Source organism: Oryza sativa, chromosome 1 (genome assembly GCF_034140825.1).
Source record: "Oryza sativa Japonica Group chromosome 1, ASM3414082v1".
Classification (NCBI taxonomy): Eukaryota; Viridiplantae; Streptophyta; class Magnoliopsida; order Poales; family Poaceae; genus Oryza; species Oryza sativa.
The window spans coordinates 26113518-26119517 of record NC_089035.1 but is presented as its reverse complement, the minus strand read 5'-3'; the positions used below and the strand labels follow the sequence as shown (position 1 = coordinate 26119517).

Genomic DNA, 6000 nt, shown 5'->3' with positions numbered 1-6000 from the left:
CTCGAAGCACCGGAGCCTAGGTGAGGCCGAACAGAGAAGAGGGAGACTAGAGATATGTTTAACTTCTTTCTTGATTACCTAGGTGAAACCCCGCGCATTGCTGCGGGAATTTAGTATGATAACAATAAAAAATAACGTGTAAGATAGCTAGATAACATCAGATTAAGTAAATTAATGTGGTTTATGATAATTTAAATTTAAATAGTATATAGAATGTTGATTCAAACGTAAAATGTAAGGTGGTATGACTTTATGGAAGAAGAAAAGTAGGGAGATAGTTTGGAATGTAGATTAATCATCTAAAGGCTAAAAACAATTGATGTGATATGACTTAATTAGAGGAAAAAGGAGAAAGATAATTTGGACCATAGATTAATCATTTAAACACTAACTAAGTGAGGATGAACTATATAAGTATATAGGATATCATAAAACATAATAAAGATATACATTGAAACATTATGTGAATTATATTGGATGATAATTTAACATGTTTGTATTTGAAGAGCTCTTAAACCATAAAAACTATAAAGATATAGCATGTTTGCATGATGTTTAAATGTGATGATTGTTAGTCGATGATGATGTGGCATCTTGTTAGTGGATGATGATGTGGCATCTTTGTATGTTAAACTTAAGGAGTTAGTGGGGTATAACTTTATAGTAAGATAGGATTCCACATGACTGTGGTGCCTCTCTTTATATAGAGCCGGCTCCTAACAAACATCCTAACAACTAGGGATGAAAACGGTCGGAAACGATCGGAAAACAGCCTCAACCATTTCCGTAACCATATTTTTCTCGGAAACGAAATCGGAAACGGTAAAGTCGGAAACGAAAAAGATATCAGAAATATTGGAAAACCGGAAACGGAACAATACGGACGAAAACATGTCGGTACAGATCGGAAACTGGTAACAAATACGGAAACATTAAACTATAAAAACATATATTTAACTTTACATAAGTATGTTATATATATACATAAATTCAAGCTTATACTATATAAATTATAAATTAACTTCATTTTAGCCATGTACAAAAGTTAGAGATTTTATTGAAGAGTCATTCAATCTATAAGCTGTGGGTCAAGTATAGACATGTCCTATAATATCGACATATTTAGAATACGGTAATTACCATATTATAAGAAACGGTAATTTCCGCAAGAATACGGTAAATACGGAAACGATCGGTATAACAGCAAAACCATTTCCGTTTTCATTTCCATATTTTTTACCATTTCCATTTTTGTTTTGGTCGATTACCATTTCCATATGGCTCGGCCGGTAGAAAGTCGAAAACGAACGCCGGTCGGCCGGTAATTACCGTTACCGTTTTCACCCCTACTAACAACCTTATCTAATAAAGCCTAACAAACCTCCTAACAACCTTATCTAATAAAGCCTAACAACCTACCAATTTTTGGTAGGGTAATGAACTAAACATGTTCTTATCATCTCTGATCATTTTATGATATGAAACCCATCTAGTTTGGTTGGGCATCTAGATGGGTTTATCTTCTGTTGCTGATGAAGAAAATTTAGCGTTAGTAGTCAGAACTTCCTGGTTTCAACACCTGCCACAACCACCAAGAACTTAAACTCGTCATTCAGGGTCCCCTTTGAATCGCTGGATTGAGAAAACGTAGGAATAGGTAAAACGCAGGATTTTAATATGAATGTAAGTGTAAATTGTAAAATAGAGAATTGCAAAACACAGGAAAAACTCAGGAATGACCGTTTGATTGGACCGTAGAAAAAACATAGGAATTAGAGGAGAGATAAATACTCGAAGGAAAGCTTCCATGAGGTAGAACTTCATATTAGATTTTCTCTAAAACTTGAATGGCATTAGGCATTCCATAGGAATTTTATGGGATTCTATACGATTTAGTCCTTTGATTCAAATGGCTATATAGGAAAAAATTTCTATAGAAAAGAAATCCTAAAATTCTTATGAATTTCCTTTGAATCAAATGGGGCCTCAAGGTTTACCAGAAAAGAAAACTGAACAGAGCCTGCATGGCGAGGCAACTGGACAAAGAGGAGTCAGTATCAGGTAACTTTTCCTATCTATCATGAGGCCTTTCACAGTGCACCAGCTGACAAGTTACTTCATGCCTCCACGTAGGATGCATGATGATGTGGAGGAGAGAGGGTGTGGGTCCTCGTATTTTTGCAGAATTTCTCGTCCCTCAACTAGGAAGTGAGTTCCTCGCCTACAAAGAAGCCATCGGTCAAAGCAGCTCGCCCCGCGCCCCCATCATGCCTGGTCCCTCACCGTGCGCAGCCGCTCTGTCGTCGGAGTTGCCGTTGACGACGATGCCGCTCCAGCACATTCGCTACCAAGAAGGGCGGCGGCCGAGAAGCTCCCCTGGCGGACGAGCGTCGAGTGGAGCAGCGGCTGGGCCATCTCGACACGTAATGGCAATGGTGTCCTCGGGCTCATCTCCGGCGGTGCGGCGAAGGGGAGAGCAAGGACGAGGGACATGGTGAGGGGACGAGGGGTTCCTCACCGATGGTCTCGAGCTTCCTCGTCAGCGTCAGTCCGGAAAGCTCTTGTTCCGAGCGGCTGCGTTGGCGGCTGGCCTCTTCCCCACGTCAGCCACCGCCGCTAGCTCCCTCGCCCCGGGGACGACGTCCTCTCGCGTCTCCTTCTCACCTCTCCCCTCTTACCGCCACGAGCTACGCGGCGGCCGTGTGAATCGACGCTGCACGGAGCGAAGCAGTAGCTGGGCGTGGGACGTCCTCTCCCCTCCACGGCCGCGAGGGGAGATCCGGCGGCCTTGGTAGCGAATGTGCTGGAGCAGCGTCGTCGTCAACGGCGACTCCGATGGCGAAGCGGCTATGCACGGTGAGGGACCAGGCTTGGTGGGGGCGCGGGCCGAGCTGCTTTGACCGATGGCTTCTTTCATGCGCCGATGGCTTCTTTGCAGGCGAGGAACTCACTTCCTAGTTGAGGGACGAGAAACTCTGCAAAGATACTGTTAGAATAAATGGGCTAGGCCTAATTTATTTCTATTAAAATCTCAAGGGCCCATAATAAATGTTAAAGATAATAATACCACCTTGGGGATTAAAAGTGGAGTATCTCAACTTAAAGAGGGAGTTATTGGAGGCTCCCTGTTGACCGATTGAGGTGGGGGTCGGATAGCCACACGCGCGCGCGCGTGCCGAGCCGAGCGGGCGAGGGCGTGCGGTGCGGCTCGTCTCTCTCTCTCTCGATCCTTTTGCAACTGTTCAGAATTCAACTCCGCGAGATTACCTCTGTAACGGGCCTTTTGAAATGGTTCAGAATTCAACTCCGCGAGATTACCTCTGTAATGGGCGGGCGATTCAATATTGATTGATCGCGTCGTTACTGCGGTAACAGAAGCGAATCCTCCTCCTGCGCTATTAGGACGAGACAGAGACCGACGATCAGTCTCTCCACGAATTCGCTCCATTGCTGGTTTCTCCTCTGTGCATGTGCCTGCGCTGCTTCTGTTCTTCCCCGGTTCTGATCGCTTGCGCGCACAAGTGATTGGGACGAGCAGGGCCTCCGGAACCACACACTCCCCTGAGATCTGCACGGGTAGGCGGGTGATTAGGTTCTGTTCTTCCCCGGTTCTGATCGCTTGCGCGCACAAGTGATTGGAACTAGTAGGGCCTCCGGAACCACACCCTCGTCTGAGATTTGCACAGGTAGGAGGGTGATCAAGTTTTTGGGGAGTGCTTCCGCACGACTGTTCGCTTCTTCGTCGTCGTTCGGTTCCGTCTGCATCGCGTGATGTCTACTGGAGGTGGCGCACCCGGTGCGGCAGGAGGTGGCGCGCCCGAATTAGGAGGTGGCGCACCGATCGACAACACCAACGGAGCCAATTCTGCCTCACAATCTAGCGAAGGAACTTTCACAGGGTATAACATCCTTCTGTTACCGTTCCTTTTGTTAAAACTGCCAGTTGCAATATTATTGCGTTGTCTCAATGTTGATGCTTATTTTACCTTAAGCATACTCATGGTTATGTTTAGTTTTATCACTAGATCGCTTCACATTGTAAATGTCATGTTTATTGTCTTAATATTTTGGATTAAAATATACCGATTTATGACCATATTTCCAACATACGAGGGCCCACACCCTCTCTCCTCCACATCATCACGCATCCTGCGTGGAGGTATGAAGTAACTCGTCGGCTGGTGAACTGTGAAAGGCCTCAGGGACCGTGAGTTTTCCTAGGAGTTGGAGGAAACAGAAACCTTTGCCAGTTTGCCTGCTTCCAGCCGAAGAGGAGGCAAAGAGACACCTCGAGCTTTGGGATCACCTTCCTTTTTGGTCCTGTGTTGGGTTGACGTATTGGACGCATGCTAAGGGCAGTCCCAACCCATAGTGTCCATAAGCAGTGTCTATGGTGCCATGTCAATAAGACATCACAATAGAAACTACACTCTACAACCCATGGTTTCTTAAAGTGGGCCATTAATAAATACATCATCTCTTTTCTCTACCAATCATATTTATTCTTCATCTATTATGAAGATATTATTCTCTCCCAATGCAAAACTTGATAGTGTCTAAACTTGATAGTGTCTAGTGCATAGGTTCTCGTGTTGAAGCTGTGTCTTGCATGAGACTCAGTTTCTTCCTCTCTTCACTCTTTCTCTCTTAATTAATATAGTGCCACATAAGCTAAAAGTCCTACATGGCAATGTAGTTAATGCTATAGACACCATCCTAGGTGGAGGGTTAGGACTGTCCTAAGAAAATTCCGATTGCCTAGAGATTCAGGAGGTTCTGAAATCCATAATTAAATTCATGATACATCTTAAATATGTTGTTACTGTAAATATTTTTTAAGGGTGTGTTTAGTTATTTGGTTGTAATGTTTTTGAAGTATACGGACGCACATTTAAAGTATTAAACGTAGACTAATAACTCCCCGCAAAAAAAGTAGACTAATAACAAAAACAAATTACAGATTCCACCTGTAAACTGTGAGATGAATTTATTAAGACTAATTAATCCGCCATTAGCAAATATTTACTATAGGATCACATTGTCAAGTCATGGCGTAATTAGGCTCAAAAGATTTATCTCGTAATTTACATACAAATTGTGCAATTGGTTTTTTTCCCATATTTAATGCCCCATGCATATGTCCAAACATTTGATATGACGTTTTTGGCCAAAAATTTTTGGGATCTAAACAAGACCTAAGTTATGATGATAAACAAATTATTTTTTATTCAGTCATGATATTATTTATAGATCCAAAAAGCAGAATTAGTAATTAGAGGTACCATACAGGCAATATCACATCAGGAGGTGCATCAACAGCTGGGCCTTGATCGGCCGGAGGTGGCACAAGTTCGACAACCCCATTAGGTGCGGCATAGAAAACGGTTTTAACTCCTGCGTCAGCATCTACCGCTCCTGCATCACCAACTACCGCAGCTAAACTACGCTCAGGCTCCTCCTCGAGCCTGGTGAGATAGAAAAATGGAAGCAAGTTAAACGATGCACAAACTACAACGAACTCGCCCACAATCGCAACATCAACAACATTCAAATCGCCAAAGGATTGAGAATGGATTCACTTACTTGGCTACGAGTTCTTGCCATGTACACTCCATATTCGCCATCCTCACCCAAGTGGGATGCAGTGCGACGGCGGCGCCTACATGCGGTGTGCCGACGGTGAGCTCCTTCCGCAACGAGCTGTCTCCATGACCAAATTGATTTCTTCGCTGATGAGCAAACATGCTGGAGAGTGGAGGAAGAGAGAGACAGCCAAGCACCCCCTCTGGATCTCGATCCCCTTTCTATGTAACTGCAGGGCAATTTCGTCTGGTCACTTGGCAGAGAAGCGAAATTCCTATCGAAAATGCATAAAATGGTGAAAATGGTAAAGCGGCGAGTGTCACGCGCTTCATCTTGGCATTTTAACGAATCGTTTTTAAGATGGCATTCCGGTAAAATCACGTTTTAAACGTAGCCACTTGTCCATTTTCCCCGTGC

General features: G+C 43.9%; 1 long non-coding RNA gene across 1 annotated transcript; it reads right to left on the bottom strand.

The window, feature by feature from the left end:
• Nucleotides 1–5200: 5200 nt before the first annotated feature.
• LOC136354995 (uncharacterized) lies at nt 5201–5855 on the bottom strand. Its single transcript, XR_010738962.1, has 2 exons — nt 5584–5855; nt 5201–5465 (listed from the first exon to the last, which is right to left on the bottom strand). It is a non-coding gene; the product is annotated as an uncharacterized lncRNA (long non-coding RNA).
• Between the last annotated feature and the right edge of the window lie 145 nt (nt 5856–6000).